This window comes from Haemaphysalis longicornis, unplaced genomic scaffold, assembly GCF_048455015.1.
Source record: "Haemaphysalis longicornis isolate Haplotype H1 unplaced genomic scaffold, Haemaphysalis longicornis Haplotype H1 scaffold_1, whole genome shotgun sequence".
Taxonomy (NCBI): domain Eukaryota; kingdom Metazoa; phylum Arthropoda; class Arachnida; order Ixodida; family Ixodidae; genus Haemaphysalis; species Haemaphysalis longicornis.
In genome coordinates, this window is record NW_027526203.1 from 418692185 (window position 1) to 418710330 (window position 18146).

At 45.9% G+C, this 18146-nt stretch overlaps 1 protein-coding gene across 10 annotated transcripts in view; it reads left to right on the plus strand.

Annotated features, from left to right (window-relative positions):
- The first annotated feature begins 11175 nt into the window (after nt 1–11175).
- The window catches only part of LOC144155616 (TOX high mobility group box family member 3-like), a 483094-nt gene continuing 476123 nt past the window's right edge, over nt 11176–18146 (plus strand). For 2 of the 10 annotated variants that reach the window (XM_077687164.1, XM_077687172.1), the window contains exons 1-2: nt 11374–11562; nt 16021–16109. The gene's annotated coding sequence lies outside the window, so the exon portion shown is untranslated. Of the gene's footprint in view, nt 11563–16020; nt 16110–18146 lie in introns of all 10 variants that reach the window. The other 8 variants (XM_077687161.1, XM_077687162.1, XM_077687167.1 and 5 more) reach the window with 6 other exon arrangements.

Here is an 18146-nt window from a genome sequence, read left to right on the forward strand (position 1 = left end):
AGTTGCGGACGGGAATCCGATTCCCGTCGTTAAAAGCATCAGAATCATCGGGCTTTGACTGCAGTCGAACGGGCACAATGGGGAAGCCATCAAGTTACTAGAGCAGAGCGCCCATCAAACGATGAGACTCATCTCGAGGATCGCCAACAGGAATTACGGATTTGAAGGAGGCAAACCTTATAAGATTAGTGCAGGCTTTCGTCGTCAGTCGTATAGTATACGTTACTCCGTACCTCAACTTGCAAGTCACCGAAAAGGCTAAAAAAAACTCCCACCTCCCCTCGCGGGAACCCCTGTGTAGATGCGACGCATAGGCGGAGCGGCGAAGGGACCGCGTTTTATAGCGCGCATAACGTTGAGGGGACTGCGTAAGCCGGTCCCAGTCGATGACGACGTTGGCGTACTTGTAAAGCGGCGTGGACTCTAGGTGTTTGAGCCAAGCGTGGATGTTGCTTCGCCGGAGAACGGCACACCGGTTATATGCGCAGCGCGCCCGAAGGAGAGGAAACCGCGGAAGAGAGAGTACTGCACATGCGCCGGCCCCAGCGCGTCTGCCGTGGTTATGACGCAACGTGCCGCGGCTATGACGCAACACAATCCAACACAATCCACTTTAATCCAATCCAATCCAATTCAAATCCGAGCCAAGCCAAGCCAATCCAATCCAATCCAAAGCCAATCCAATCCAATCCAATGCCCCTCGCGAGAGAGTGTTCGCTATCGGAGAGGAGAGGGGGTGAGCGGCGGAGAGCGCAGCTGGCGCGGCGAGGAGAATGGGGGAGGGGCGGACAACGCCGCCGCTGCCGACGACGACGCCGGAGGGACAAGGCGAGTGAATGAGATGCTCTGCATCTAAAATCGAGCGTATCATTAGAGGGGCATACAAGCAAGCCCTCGGGTTGCCTACCTGTACGGCTAACGAACGATTACTAGCTCTAGGAATTCACAATACGCTGGAAGAGCTTATAGAAGCCCACACAGTGGCACAATACGAAAGACTTACACACAGCCCAACGGGAAGACACATACTCGACTCCCTCGGAATTAACTACGCGGCACAACAAGGCACCAAGGTAGACATTCCTCAGAAAATACGCGAGTGTGCCAAAATACTTCCGTTGCAAAGAAACATGCACCCGGAACACAACGAGGGAAGGCGGCAAGAGCGAACCAAAGCCATTAAGAAAAGGTTTCAAAATTCTAAGGACGTGATCTACGTCGATGCGGCAGAATATGCCACGTGTGATGCCATGTCAATGACAGCAGTAGACTGTGAAGGTAAATTAACCTGTCGCGGAACGGTCGTAACCGCAAAATCCGAGACAGCCGAGGAATGCGCCATCGCACTTGCGTTAGCCTCCACGACAGCTAAATACATAATCAGCGACTCGAAAACGGCAGTTCGAAATTTTATTAAAGGGCGCATATCGCCGGAGGCAGGACGCATTCTGCTAAATTTCCGAGACCAGAGAAAAGTCCAAAGTTTATGGGCACCTGCACACTCTTCCCTTCCGGGCAACGAGGCAGCTCACAACACGGCTCGAGGACTCGCATGCCGAGCCACCGAGCAGCCTCCGCTGAGGTCGGGAAGAGACCGCATGGTCTCATACAGGGAAATTACTAATCATTACAGATTCTAACGGGCCCGTTATCCTCCCGCTCATCCATCCCTGAACAAAAGGCAGTCGGTGGTCTGGCGTCTCCTCCAAACGAACACATATCCAAACCCCGTGGCATACAGTCACTACTACCCTGGCCAATATTCAGGCATGTGCGCACTATGTAAGGACCGGGCGGACGTACCTGTCACATATACTATGGGCTTGTCCTCAGGCGACCCAAGAAGGCCGTAAAATCGCGAATGACGAGCAGTGGGAGGCCGTGCTGCTCAGCTCTGACCCAAAAGACCAACTCTGGGCCGTCCAGTTGGCTGAAAACGCCGCCAGGGCCCAAGGGCTGCTGGGCGCCGCTTAGGAAGGAGGACTCCTTACAAACAACTGGACAAAAGTAAAGTTGTCTCTCTCTCCCTCGGTAAAGTAAGCAATTGAAATCGTTAGAATAATGCAAAGGTAGACTATTCGTACCTTCAGGCGAGAAACAAAAAATCGCGTGACATGGTGAGCCAGCAGGAATACATGCGGCCTTAGAAATACATGAACCATGTACTTTCATATAAAAGTGCTGGCATTTCCCCCCCCCTCCCCCCCCTCCCCACCCCCCCTTCCCACACACACACAGTGAAATGCTTTCGCAGCAATGCATTTGTGTGTAGTAAGGAAGCCGGATTTAAAGAGGTTCCCTGAATAGCGTTTTATAGGAACACATGGGGCTTCTTCCTTTGGTATGAAACTGCCCTGGTATAAATATTTTAGCAGCAATAAATTCGTGTATAGTAGTGAAGCCGATGTAAAGGCTGGAAAGAAGGCTTACGCCATATTAGACAATTCTCAGAATCTCTGCACCATTTTCTCCCCCCTTCTCCAGCCAGGCTTCGCTTTACAGGCTTCACAAAAACTTGAGCTTCATATTTTCCTTATCGCGCCAATCTGCCACAGGGCATGAAAGCTGCATATTTCCTGACCACAATTTTTTTACAGCTAGCCTACAAACATTTCCCGTTAAAAAAAAAAAAACGTCTAGTTACTCAGTGAGGCTATATACGAATGCACTATAGCAGACGAGTGCCGAAGACCAGCCGCCGAAGGTAAGCCGGTAACTATCGTAAGCTGCCGATATAGCATCGCTGCCTTTGTTTACAGAGCTCTGTGCTCACTTTCGCCTGTATGAACATACTTATTACAGCTGTCGTCATAATGCATGTTCTAACCAATTTTTTAGAGAAACTATTCCAGGATGTTCTCGGCCCCACGACGTCGACACGAGGGGCTTAGCCCACGCATGGAACCGAAAACAGCTGAACGAAAGGCGCGCCTTGTTTCGAGGCGATTCGCTGGCCGTTGTTCCACAAGTATTCAACCCAACAAGCGTACACGGATGGTCAAATCGCCGGCTTAAGTCAGTTCTACATGGTGTGAATTTACCTGTGAATTCGCAGCTGCGGCGCCGCTCGTGGGGCAAAACAACCTACCGTAATTACCCGATTCTAACGCGCACTTTTTTTCCGGAAAAACAGGCCGAAAAATCGCATGCGCGTTAGAATCGGATACGAAACCGAAACTGCCGAAACAGCTGAAATTTCGTTTCACCCATCGCCATCTCAAGATGGCACCAAAGCTTTTAGCAACGATTTTTCGGATCTAGGCGCCTAGCACGCCTAGGGTTTTCTATCAGCGTTCACACAAATCGTCAAATTATTCTACTTGCGCGCTTGATAGCAGCAATGGGAGCAGCGGCAACGAAGGTGCGCCACTTCCACGGCTTACGAGCGGCTCCCGCGCGTTCACAACGAGCGGTTCGCTGAAGCGTGCGCCTCTGGAGAAGCTCGCGGGATGGGCGTGCGAGGCGTGGGCCACGATCCCATCGACCATGGTTGAACATTCGTTCAGAAGTGTGGCATCGCGAACGCGCCTGATGGCGCCGAGGACGAGATGTCGTGGTCAGCGAAAGGCGACAAGGAGCTCTCGGAGAGCGACGAGGAGTGAGATGCGCGAGATTACTTCGGGAAATAAATCGCCCGTTTCTCTCGTATTCGTTTTTCTTGCTCACAAAGTTCCGTGCGCCTTACAATCGGAGCTGCAAGTTTTTTCATTTTTTTGCCTGGAAAATCGGCTGCGCGTTAGAATCGGGGGCGCGTTACAATCGGGTAATTACGGTATTTTCGTAGCTTCCGCAGCAACGAAAAGAGGTCGTTTTGCCGCACGAGCGGTGCCGTGGCTGCGAATTCGCAAGTTGATTCGCACCATGTAGACCGGACTTTACTACAACTTTTCGTTCTCGGTTACCGCAATGCAACGGTTTTCGCTATAAGTTGTGTAGTCCGTGCTTGACACCCACGCACGCACACTACGCCGTAGGGCCATTATAAACGGGTATTCAAACAAATAAACATTAAAGCAAAATTTCCATAAACGCTGTTTTGGCTTGTATAAGGAACATTTTCTCTACAATGAACAAACATTTTTTTCAAAATCTTAACCAATATTTTCTCAGTGGTCATTGCAGAGACTGAACCAAACATGTAGTTATTCAATGAAAACTTTTTATTTACAACTTTCTTCGTGAAAAAACAGCAACCTTAGAATCGAAGACATTAAAAAAATTGTATTTCAATAATGATGTAACGAATTTTATTCCTTTCGGTTCAGTAAAAACCAATGTTATAAGGAACTTCAGTGAGAGCCACCGTGCCTGAGAGCACTTTCGTAGCTGTTATTATCTAAATGCTCCTCAAATGAAGTAACAATTTTTTTATTTAAGCTTTTGGTAAATTCTAAACCACTCAACATTTTCGGTCGAATTTTCCCGGAGAAAAGGATAAAACATATCTAAATACGTGTACCCATTTTGAATTTTTTAGATTGAGTGGAAGTTGAGATATTTGCCAAAAACGGTGATGTCATCTCTCAGGGCACCAAGAGTGCGTCTGGCTCCTCGTCTGACGGTCACAGTTAACTCTGACGCAAGAACCACGCCAGTCACGCTAACACGACGCGGGCCGCCAACGAAGGACTCTGTTGCTACCGAGCTGGTTAACACTTTTGAAAATGTCTGCGGCAGAAAGAAAACGGCCCTGGCGAGTGCGCTTATTTATTCGGCGACGGGAGATCATGAACTACGTTGTGTTAGCCCAGCGGGAACGTCTTCAAGCTGACGCATCTTTCGCTCACAATTTTGTATCAACTGCAGTCAAGAGTGGAAGATATATAATCGACGGAAATAGAGCAACGGCGCGTCACTAAAGCTGCATTGAAAACTTTTTTTGGCCCATATCTTGTGTGACTTTATGCTTCAGCTTAGTTCCACGAATATACTGCATTGCCCGATTTCGCAATATATTTCTCATTTATTGTTTTTTTTATCACTAATGTACGAAGCAGCCGAAATCGTACTGAGGGCTTACAAAAACGTCTTCGTTTGCAGCGAGCGCACAATTCAACTTCAGTTTAAACCTTATAGCCCCAAAGAAGGACCACTTAGACGCGACAAACAATTAGCCGCACTCATCGTGGTGGTCATACTACGATTCCATTTCCCACAGCGCAGTTATACTTATCCAGTTCGCCCACGAGGCCACGGGCTCAAAAGATAGGCTGATGGCCAAGGGCGCGGGCTCTCTCCCGGCCACGGCAGCCGTTATCCCGGGGGGGGGGGGGGGGGGGGGGTGTAGAGAGAGATGAAAACGCCTATGTGATTACCGCGTGGTCTCCCCGAATCCGTTTCCCTCATAGCCCATGGTGCAAGACCTACCACATTACACGGCACACAAAAAATCCAGCATGAATTCCGGTTTCATGACATCTGAACTATACACATCGCTGGCATACATGGCCAAAAATACTGCTTTTAGCGGGATTCACACGACGGAGGAACCCTCTCACGGAGGCGGACGGATATGTGACGTCAACAGCACGAGACCGGATTATCTGGCCTGGCGGCGCATCCACACGTGCGGAGCTACGCGGAGTGAGTAGCAGACGACAGCGCCGAGGAACAGGTTTTATTCCCCGCCGAGGGCCACCGCCGTCGAGCGAAAACACGCGGAGGCATTTTCTTTCGCGGAGCCACCGCGTGCTATCCCCACCGAGGGGCGGAGCCTAAAACCGGTCACGTGAGCGGGTCCCGCGGGTCAAAAAGAGAGGGTTTCTCCGTCGTGTGAATCCCGCTTTAGGAGCGGACTGGTCCACATACGTCCGCTATGTCGCGAAATATCTCCCACGACTGACATAGAGTTACGGTTGTTCATTTTCGGGTTTTATATATATTTTTTAAATCGGGGGCAAAATCGGGTGTTATTATCGAAACCGATAATCGGGGAGAAATCGGTTTTTTGTAAAACCATTCTGAAATTTCGCGTTTTTTTTTCGGGTTAAATTTACAGATATACTAAATGATACACTAAGCTTATTTTTTAAACACTTTAATATTTGGGGTTGTTTCAAGGTGGTATTCGGGGGGACATCAGGGTTTTCAAGAAAATGCGCTTCGAAGTTCAGCATTTGTTTGAAAATGAGTCAGCAATGACGAACGACAGTAAAGAGCATCGATAACTTAAAAAAAAATTAAGCATTTTATTCCGGTAAATCGGTCTTTCACTCATCCTTGTTTACTTACAATGTCATCTACGTGCGCAACACGTCGGTCTCCATTCGAGGCCTGTCCGATCGTTGAACTTGCCTCAGGTGGGAGAAAGTTCTCTCGACATCGCACCTTCCATTAGCCAGGCACAACAACATCAGTGCAGCATTTGCCAGCCTTAGGTAGAGAGCGGCAGAGTCATGTTAATACTCAACAAGTTCGACAGCTGTGTTTGTGGGGCTTGCTTCCAGCAAGTACTGGTTGAGAACGGCGGGCCGCCAGCACACGACTGTGCTGAACCCGCCACTCAACTCACCCCGCCCCCGTCGCGTCCATGTACACAGGGCCAGTATTCGCTTAGTTATAAGCTGCGGCCAACTTCGCTCATGCGTCGGCAAGGGTTCCTTCACAACGAACTGCCTACAAATACACGAGCTGTGCTGGCAGAGGATGGACAATGCCATCTTGCTGTTTCGATCACTTTAGAACGGGCCCCTCGCTCTCCTTCTTCCCTCAGAAATGCTCGCGTCCACACTGAAGCCTCAACGGTCTGGTGTTCCGCGGCCAAGGTTTGGCCCGACACCTATTTGCCGGCAGAGGACAGTAAACACGCCGCCAGGAACGAAGAGCCTATCTGAAGGCATTCCGAATAACTCGTAGAGAACTGATCAGACCTAACCTGATGATCCTCTCCCGAGGAAGCACACGACGCTCGCAAGGTAAGCGAAAATACACTCTATGCCGAACGACTACATGCACACTAAATAAAATACGTGGCACTCCAAACGGAACGCATTGCCACGTTTACCACTCGGGCCCGTCCCAGAGCCGACGCACCGCAGGGTCACTCACTACCCCATCACACTTCAACCTGTGAGGGGGCCACACCGCACCTCCCTTCGGGCCTTCCTCCCTCCTACCACCGTTCCCCCCTAATGAAATTTTTGATTCCGGGAGGGAGGAGAAAACGGACGAGTCCACTAACACTGCCCATCATCATGTAATGACTGCCGATAATTATTTTTGTTGCAAAAGCTACGCACCAACCATATGCGACTTCCACGACAATCCCCCCATTTTGTAATTTCACTATGGAAAAAATGAACAAACACTCAGAAGTGTATGTAGAGTATGGAATCATCTCTCAATTTTTTACTTGTAATTTGACAAATTGCTTGAGTTGGTTTTTTAGTTTCCTTGTTTTTTTTTTTTTTTTTTCATGCTTTTGCTGACCCTTGTGCCACCGGCCCATCAAATCCGGCTGCGTTCGCCGCTGGCCTTCGGTGCCCCATTGTGCGAAAAAGCGGCGTTGTAGTTGTGGTTGGCGGGAGAAGAAAAGGAAAGGAAAGGCACTGGGGTTTTGAGCCCGGCAGGGAACTCACCTGCATACAACCCAGTGCGGGGGAAGGGAAGTAGATGGGGAGGAACAGGATAAAGTGGAGAGAGACAGAGGGAGAGAGAGAGAAAAAGGTATAAAGAGTCCTAGAGTCAGTCCTAGAAATCTGTCAGTCCGGGCACTGCACTCCGGGTTACAGCCGCTGCGTGAGGCCGGTCGTCAAGCGGCGTTGCCCGGTACAGAATATAGTAGCCGCCGTAAAGAAAACAAAACACAAAGATGTCGGGATTCGAGCCCAAGTGCGTATGTGGATGCGTATGGGGATTCAGGGCACCCAACCTGCAGTGCCAGAGTGCGTGCATCAGTCGGATGCTGAGAGAGAGAGAGAGAGAGAGAGAGAGAGAGAGAGAGAGAGAGAGAGAGAGAGAGAGAGAGAGAGAGAGAGAGAGAGAGAGAGAGAGAGAGAGAGAGAGAGAGAGATGATCAGCTTGTCTTTGCTGGCGGTTTTGGCCGCCGCTGTTCCATAGGATGCTTCTTTGGCCGCCAGGAGCGCTGCTGGCGGTACCGCTCGCGGGGCAGAGCGGGCGCTCTTCTCGGCGAACGACGCTGCCGCGTCATCGTCCCTGTTGTGCGCCTGCGGTCGGAAGAAACGCGGTTCTGTCAAGCTGCCAGTGTAGTCGCGCGTTGCGGGCTGCGGGTTTATGCGCCGGTGTTGGTAGTTGGTCGACGGCAGCGACGGTTGGATTTCCTGGAGCGGCCCTGTTCTGTGCTTTCATCGTTCAAGTGGCCATGCTTTGAAGACAATGAGCGCACTGAACGGAGAGCGAGCGGATAGTTGTGCGCGATATGTTGCGTATTTTCGCGCATACAGAGCTGCTGGAGCCCAACATTGTTACCATGATAACTTGATTACTGGATAAAACTGAATAATGTGATCACTACAACTATAAGATATAGCGAAAGTTTACGTCTTATCATTCCGCCTACCTTCACAGCCTTGAGCGAAAACCGGCAGTCAACAGGCGTCGTATAGAAAAGCTCCAGGACACCTCCAGGGATTTAAAGGCAGTTAGACTGATCCAGAGCAAGATTGGGTGTGATAGAATGACACTTCGAATTAAGGGGGACGTTAAAGCGAATGAGAGGCAATATTTGCGATCTAATGAAGAGGAATGAAAGTGGAACAAGAGGAACAATAGTGAATGACTAAGACACGGAGAATAACAGTAATCAGTGTGAGTTAAAAAGAAATAAAATAAACAAAGTGGATGACTGAGTGAATTAAGGCAACTAAAAGTGAATAAAAATGAATGAAACCTAATTGACACATATAAAGGTGTACTATGATAAAACTAAGCGAATTACGGAGGATACGAAGCAAATGAAATTGTGATGAAACAAATCAAGTAAAAGAAATAAATGAGTGAATCAAGTTAGACAAAATGCATTATACATGAACCAGACCGAATTCAGATGGACCGAACTGATTTACGAAGACAAAGGAAATGAAGAGGAATCAATGCGAACCAAGCGGAATCGGTTAATTCGTAGCTCGACACAGTAATTAAATTAAGAGGAATGAATGGGAATTGTGAGAAATCAAAGTAACTTGCAGGGAATGAATGAACGAATTAAGACAGAAATAAGTGAATGAACAGGAACCCAGGTGATTTAAACTGGACCAATGTCAAGTACAACACAAGACAAAAAATGGAGAAGAGTGAATGCGCAATAATAGGAAAGAAACAGAGTGGAAAGCCGGGATAGTTGAAAATGGTTCATGACTGGAACTGCGCACAAAAAACTGAACCAGGGAACACACACAACTGCGTTGTGTGTGTTCTCTCCCTGGTCCAGTTTTTTGTGCACAGTTCCAGTCATGAATAGGAAAGACATTTTACTGATTCAAAGTGGATAAAAACGGGTACTCAATGATGTAAGCTGTATCAAACTAAACCGAAATGAATAAAACTGATTCAACGCAACCAAAGGCGAGTTAAGCTGGATTCACGTAAAATAGGATGGAGCAGAAATCAAATAAAGAGGGTTCAATGTGAACTATAAGAATCAAGGGGAAAGAAATTGCGTTAGTAAGGCAATTAGGTTATATCAAAATGAATAACAACGAATCGAAATGAATAACAAGAATTGAAAGGGAAGTGAGATTGACTGAAGTGAGGTAGGAGGGCAAAGTAAATTAAGAGGACTCCAAGTGAAATTAGAAGAATCTACGTCAATCGAAGAGGCTACGTCAATCGAAGGGAATTGGGAGGAATCAATTGTGAAATAAAACAAATTAGGATTAGTCAGATAGTGGAGGTGTGGACGAAATAATAATAATGAAAGGGATATTCGGTGTATGACAGTGATTGAAGTCGGTGAATTGGCAAATTAGAATAGATTGCCGTAATAATATAGAAGACGGCTAAGCAAATAGGTGACTGCAGTATAAGTAGGAGAGTTTAAGCGGGACCACTGAGCAAAATGTGGGGATGACTTAGTTAATTAGGCTATTTACTTAAGAGGATAAAATTATTTAAATAAGATAAATATATTTTAATAACGAGAAATTGAATACGTAAGCAGAACAGACAAACTATAATGTGATACATGAAAGAGAACCTGGAGCAAAGTAAATCTTGTTTTAGAACTACCAACACCGGCGCATAAACTCGCAGCCCGCAACGCGCTATTACACGTAGCAGGTTGACAGAACCATGACCCGGCAGTTTCTTCCAGGCGCAGGCGTACGACAGGGACGATGACGCGGCAGCGTCGCTCGCCGAGAAGCGCCCGCTCTACGTGCGCCTAGCGCTCCCGGCGGCCAAAGCATCATCTGTAACATCGGCGGCCAAAACCACCGCCAAAGACAAGCTGATTATGTGAGGGTGGCCGCGCACGCGCACATGCACGTTCGCCCAGCGTCACCTGACGCTAGCGTCACCGGTGCAGACCGCGGCGCATGCGGCTAAAAGGAGGAAATTATTCCACGTTTTGATTGGCTCCTGCCTGTTTAAGCGTACCAGTTTTCGGGGAGCAACTTACATTTATCACGTGCGTTCATTCTAGGCAGGTGTAAAAATATGCAGAAGAGAATCGCAGCGACCGAGCCCCAACCGAAACCACGTCAACCATGTCGTCTGCCACGCTCCTCCATGGCCACGCTTATGACCAAAACAGACGGCCACAAAACGTCAGTAGCGCCGCAGCGCGGCAAAGCGTAAATACCCCAACAAAAGTGCAAATTCAATAAATAAAACGCACATAAAAATAAAATCGTACTCAAATATTAAAATTTTCATACTTCCTCCATTTACCAGTGGACGGTCGGCGGGCAGTCCGGACTCCAGAGAACGTCCGGACGGGAAAATCGAGCGCCGGATCGCGTCTCGGGCAGTCCGTGTACGATGCGGGACTGATAATCGAGGATGCCCATTAAAGTATTACTAAAAACAAATTGATAAGTGCGCTGGGAACTTTTTTGCTTTAGGGCTAGAGCTACACGGCTGTTGCATGAGTGCACGTGACATTACCCTACGGCGCGAAAGGTCTCTTCGATTTGGCTTGCACTAGAGCCACTAAATAAGCTGCCTGCACTAGAGTCAGAGATAACTAGAGTGAACTAGAATAGTTCACTCTACCTGCACTTTCTGCGTTCAGAATTAGTTCAGCAAGTTCATCTCAGGCGCCGCTACTGCAGAACCGGACCTGTACTTTTGTCGTCTGCTTCTGCACCTCTTCCCTGGGAAGTGCAGGGAAAGCCGTGAACTCATCCTGCACTCTCTGCACCCGCGCGCTGCACTCGAAAATCGAAGAGGCGGTGCTGCACTGCCTGAATGAGTGCAGCGAGTGCAGCCAAATCCCAGCTGTGCTACCACGTTGCGTGTTTTGTGCTGTGGGGACTGAGGGGGAAAATAATCTCCTGCACACTTTTAAGACAGTTCACGTAGGTTATCGACTTGTCCATCACCACGTCACGAAGGACCAAGGGCGTTTGGGAGCAAACATCATCCGTGGACTCTGGTGACGAGGCACGCATTGCTGCTAATTGTTTGTGTCTTGAAATTATGGTAGCGTTAACTTGTGCATTTACAGTGGACATGAAAATTTCACTTCACTAGACGCAACTAGTTGAACTAGACGGAAAGAGGATGCGTGGCAGCCGCTGCGTGTAAAACGTCTTCCGTGCACTGATGAGCATGCATTTTTGTTAAAGCGCTATATTTGTTTGTTTAAAGAATCAATAAACAACGTGTTGAATGAAAGAGATTTTAGCGCGCCGCGCTCGTGAGATCAACGTCAAGTAGCGGAATCGTCGAGAAACAGCAGTGTGTTCTCACTGGAGGTGCGCCTCGTCCACCGAGAAGCAGAAATGCGTGCACAACACAGTGAAATGAAAAAGGAGACACATTGTGATAGTGAACTTGACGCTGCTCAAATGGTGGCGTCTCCGAATTAGGTGATCTGGCTCCTATGATGCACACTACACCGAGAGGTTTGTTAACGAACTAGACGTATCGTAATCGTTGATACGTAGGATATCAATGTTGCTGGCTGCTTGAAACAAAACAAGGTCGCACTGCAAGATTGTACGTAAAATGCAGTGAAGCCACACACAAACTAAATATTCGAAAACGTATGCAGGTCCATTTCATGTACTCTTAAATTGTATGTGGCGTTATCGAAGTAAACCCTGTATATTGCAAGCAGTGGAGAGGAAAAGTGTAAGAGCGTATTTAATGAAAAGCCAGTGATCGCGGCAGCGCAAAAGGAACGAGGGACGGACAGAAAGGGCACAAGCAAGCGCTTTCTGTCCGTCCCTCGTTCCTTAATTGTGCGCTTTTAAACTTCCACGTTTTACAAACTATCTCAACTGTAGATGTTGCTTTTGGATGGGAGACGGAAAGAGTATTTATTACTGTAAATAAATATCCTTATAGGGTATGTCATTACAGAAATATTTATAAAGGAATATTTCTGTAAATAAATACCGTTTAAGCAAGAAAACAAATTTTGGCGTGCCATGGGAGCTCAAAATTCCTTGTTGGAAATAGTTACTCTGCATTACTTGGTCACGTCAACAATAGTAATGTTCACTTCAGTTTTCTGAGAAGGGTGGTGTAACTCGATCATAGCTGAAAGATGCACTAATAATAAAAAAAAGACACCGACCAAAACAAACTGCCAAAGCATGTGAACAAGACTTCCGCAATGGAGCTTGAACGTCTTTCTTTTGCTAGTTTTTTACAGTCTAAGCAGTTTCTTTTGGTAGGTGTGTCTTTTTTATTGCAACATGCTTCATCCCGACCAGACTGGTTTGCGTCGAACCAGCGACTTCATATGTGAGAGATTAGTTAAAAACAAGGTGATGTCAGCAATTTTGCATTGTGTATTTAGTTTTGTTTTAATGTCTATCTAGTTTTATTTTAGTGTCGACTATTATCTCTAGCTACATACCAACAAAAACTTGTTTGTTTGGAGTGGCTCTAATCATTCTAGGTTTCGTACGTGCGTGCTCATTTGCTAAAAGTTTACGTGTACACATTTTCAGAAAGTGCACACCGGCACAGCTCTTTTGAGAAAGTGTGTGCTCGATCATCTGGCATGAGCAAGGAACAGTCATTTTGTGCATGCTTGGCGCAGTTTTGAATGCTGTAGAGAGGCCCACAACACGCTCATTTTTAAACACGCTATTGCTTGTAGAGAATGAAATGGTAATATGAAGATGAAAGGCACCCTTGTATTGCATTTTGTCGCAGCTTCCATTAGAGTGCTGATGGGTGCGTTTGGACTTGCCTAGAGATGTGAGCGGTTGAAAAAAAGAGGAAAGCATTAGGAAAAAAAAACAGGGTTTTTTTTCGTTTTTTCAGTTTCAGTTTTAGTTTATTGTTTCAGTTGAAATGGTACAGCGTATAAATAACTCTAGGAGGTCCCATAGTCATAGACTGGGGAGGGACCTCCTACCAACAATTACAAACGAAAAGTACACCTATTGTGGTTAACAGCAGTAACAATACTAAAAAACACAAAGAGCATGATTATAATCAAGCCAAATATTGTTACTAAAAATCAAAAGTATTATGCAAAAATTATGCCAGCGTAGTATTGGAAAAAATCAACAGCTTCTCCGTGGAAATTCGTTGTGACACGACCAATCTGCAGTGAGGGAAACGCTTTCTGAAATCTATGGTTTGATGTGAAATCGTATGCAGATTTTGAGAGCAAAAGCTCTGCTGGGACTTTATGATGCAGCAAGTAACAATTATATTTTGCACAAGTAATAATTATATTCTTTTCAGTGTTAACAGAAAAAAATTATCGGGCACTCATGTGAGGGCAAAAGCCAGCGATTATTGAAGAATTCTTCACTGCTGCATCGTGTTTGTGGTGCTGTCAAGTTCTTGTCCCATCCTGGCATGGTACAGGGTTAGTGCTGCATAGTGACCACACTTGGCTGCGGCTCTTGAAGACCCGGGTTCAAATCACATTCGAATGCAAATAAGTTTCCATGTATATTTTATTTACTTATTTTCTTTTTACAGTGGCTGAACTTTGGTTTTATGCGGGTGGTCTCCAGCAACTACGGTCACTTTTCGCATTTGTTGGGACATCTAAGGCTTTTACCGAAGCATGTCGAATTTGTTATAGATGTGCGCGGAATCGTCTTTTCTAAATTCTTCATAATTTCCTGGAAAAAAAAACATGAAAAAGACTCCTTTTTTTCACGCTCCATAAAATTTCATGAAAACTTACATCTCTAGACTTGCCCTTTAATTGCGTAGTGTTTTCACTAGGAGCAGTATGGTTAGCAGCAGTGCGTTGGTTTGGCTGTGAATTCACAAATTCTGTTTTAGGGCTGGCATTAGTAATTTGTTTTTATAGGCAAGCTCTGGTGCTGCAGTCTTACTTTTATCTTGCTGCCTGCCTGTGGTATTGTGCTTGAGTTCTTACATGACGTGCTTACTTGCAAAGATGGATCTGCTTTTGCTTGAGAGCATGATACTGCCTGTAAGAGACTGGTTACACTGATCTGAAAGCAGTTACCTTTTTCCTTACACTGGTTGCAAGGCAGTTTTGGGCTGTCAGCGAGGGCAGTGCAATTGTTAACAAGTGCTATGACATAAAAGTTTGGGGAAAGAGAGAGAGAGAGAGAAGTTTATTCCAACATCTTCCGAGTTGCATGGTCGCTTGTGGTTTGCAACCAATGTGTCGGCTGGAGAGCATACAGAGTTCAAGGGCTGCAAAAGTCCATCTGTGCTGCATAAGAAATGGCCACAGTATAGGCTGGTGGTCTCATATTTTATAACCGTTCTCTTCTTTTTTATTTCCTCCTTTTTGCAGAGTCACAACTTTGCATTAAAGGTGACGAGAATAAAAAAACTCTGTATCCTCCTTGGTTTACCTGCCATGGTGGCACTGTGGCTAAGGTGCTGTGCTGCTGATCACGAGGACACGGATTCAATTCCGGCTGCCGTAGCATTTTACGGATGAAGGCAAAAAGCCGAAACACTTCTGTGTCGAGATTTTGGTGCGCATTAAATATCTCTACGAGGTCAAAGTTAATCTCAAACCCTCTATTAGGGGCATCTCATAGCCGGGGTGTAGCTTCAGTGGTTAAAACCCACAGAATTTGAATTTGTTTGTCCTCCGTGACCTAAATGCAGAACCTTAAATTTTTGTTTCATGCCACTGGAAAAAAAAAATTGAGTCAGAGATAGAATGTCAATTACATTCCATTTTTTTAACGCTGCTTGTAGTGGCATGGGTTAGACATGCCACATAAATTAAAAAAAAAGGGTTTTCTGTCTCTATTCCTACACTACTTAGGTTATGCTGAGATAAATTGCACTTTTTTTAACACGTATTTCCCGTTACAGCTTCTCTTTGTACTGATAAGCTTTTTTATACTTCAGTTGCTTTCCTTTGTCCATTTGGTGCTGAGATGCATCTGTGTTCATAATACTGCATGAAGATGCTGCTTTTCTTTTCAACTTCTGCTTCAAGATATAACATTAAATGCAGCATGTGAGGATTAACTTGTCTTGCGCACTTTGCAGTGATAGATGCTATCCTACAAGGTAATATGAGTATCGGCTGTATAAGTTAGAAGTTCCGCTTCCCTTCAAAAATGAGCTTCCCTTTAAAAGTAACCACCATGGCAGCTTGGTATGATACAGATATCCATGCTTCTGGCTACCAGTGTATTTTGTACTTTCCTATCGTGTACTGAAGAGAAATATAGAAGTGAAGCAGTAAAAGACCCATGTGGTTGTACTTCCGTGCGTATTGACGAACCCAGTGAGAGATTTAGATGGACCTTGTGCCCATTGCAGATTGCTGTGGTTGTGGCTTTGGTTCATGGGGCCCTGCACGTATCAATCCAATCGGCATTTGCGCCCTTGAAGCATATCCTAAACGTGGCGAGGCAAATGTCCTATGCTTTCTGATGCCTCAGCCGCTTTCATTAATGTTATTGGCCCTGTTTGCAGGCACTCCGCTGCTCACCAAGCTTCAATTTTGGCTTCCCCCTGCTACCACTGCAGTACTTCCAGGTGGCCGCCGCACTTGCTGCACACAAGTAAGAATTTTCTGTGTATATTGCTAACCCCTTTTTTATTTTCAGGGCAGCACGTTTGTACGGTAGGAAATGACATTTAGAGTGGCAGCATATAACAAGTCTATAAAACATTATTAGTTGTGGTACATGTATAGAAAAGCTGGGGCAACCGGAATCCAATAAAATTGTGCCCATATCAGACGTCTCACACGTGGTACTGGGAGATAAAATTATGACATCAGCTGGCAAATAGCCAAGGTTAAAATTTTAAGAGAGGATTATCAATACGTTTCGGTACTGCGTGAAAATTTGCAAACATCTTTCTTGTTTTCACTGGTGCAAGTCTGCCTCTGATGTGATATTCAGTTATTTAGTTGCTTGTCTTTCGGGTGAGGCACAGCGATACCAGGATACCTTAGACAAATGTAAGCTGTCAAATGTGCAAGTAGTTTTAACTCGCTGAATGAACCCTCGAAGTCGCACAATATCGGGGGCTTGATTCTCGGACTCAGAGTGTATTTCTGATAGATGTGAGATGCAAAAAAAAAAAAGCTCAAAGACCTCCTGCGGAATCAAATAGGTGGTGCAGAGTGATAGCTTTGTTCAGTACATCCCTTCGCAATTGTATCAGACTGGCATTTTGTTGCTTTGGGTTTCTTTGGCCCGCGTCATGTCACTTTAGGCCTCTCACGCAGAGCAGCGTTTACCACGCCATTCTCAATCAACATCTGATGCAGTTGTTGCGCCATGCACACCGGCTGTTGAGGTAGCACATATTCTTGTTGTAGTGTGGTTATCACCAGTCATGCATTCATCCTGTTGAGGGACAAGCCATGGCGTCTGAAGGCTCATTTGGTGTCAACTTCCTCAACACTCCAGCAGCATGCCTTACAAAGCTCGCCCTGGAGTAGTATCTGCTGGTTCTGCAGCGTTGCTCATTCGATGGCAACAGTTCAGCGGGCAATTGAAACGAAGTAAGAACGCTGACCACGGACATTACAAACACGTTTCACATTTTGGTACGCAAAATGTAGCTACCTGATCAAGGCTACCTGATCAAGGGTTACAACCTGATCAAGGCTTGCGTAGCAAGCCTTGATCAGGTTGTAATCAATGCACCCATGTTGGGTGCCAAACCTAAACTATATTTTTTTGCCCTCGAATGTTCGTGGTCCCACACTGTTTCAATGACCATACACATTTTCATTGGAGGTTTCATCTAGGAAGATATGTCCCCATAGCTGGGAGCAGTCTTGTTGACACCACACAGGAAATGAATTGCCAAACTCTTTTGGTACATGGCAGTGTTATTGCCATCATAGATTCTGCAAAATGTCGTAATACGGCTATCACCTTAAAAACAGTAGTGTGTGTGAGATTTTGGTGCCCATTAAAGAACCCCGGGTGATCATGTAGTGCTCTCTGGTGGGATGTGTGATCGAGCCGTATGAGCTCCCAGGTTAAAATGTGTTTTTTCTAGCTAGATTATTGAACCAGAAATTTCTTCTAGCTAGGAATAGGCAGAATTTCTAGCTAGAAATTCAGTTTCTAGTTCATTTCTAGCTGGATTGAGATTTACTTCCAGCTAGCATTTGTTATTACAGCTAGAAGAAAAAAAACCCGCAAGCTGGAAATAATCATCTCTTGCTAGACTAAGAATTTTTCTAGTTAGAAGCTGTTGATTCCAGGCGGATCTAATAATGTAGTCAGAAATTAAGCCGGAAATTATTGTGCTCTTATTAGACATTATTAGAAATGCTCTTTCTATTTTCACAGGGGCTGCTAAATAGGAGGAAAAGAGAAGAGCTAAACGTACTAGCTTTACGGGAAGCAGAGCATTCAAAGTTCACTACCAGCTGTATATTGGACCGTCGGTCATTGTTTTCCCTCTCCGTCTTGTGTGCTATTCCTGAGGGCACCTTGGCCATTCCAAACACAGCCACAATAACACATTTCAGACTGTTCGAGTATATGTTATATATGTGGGTGTACGACGCTTTTTGTGTTGTGCTATACTGGCCAGATTTTTCAGCATTTCAGATCTGAATTTCCTTTTTT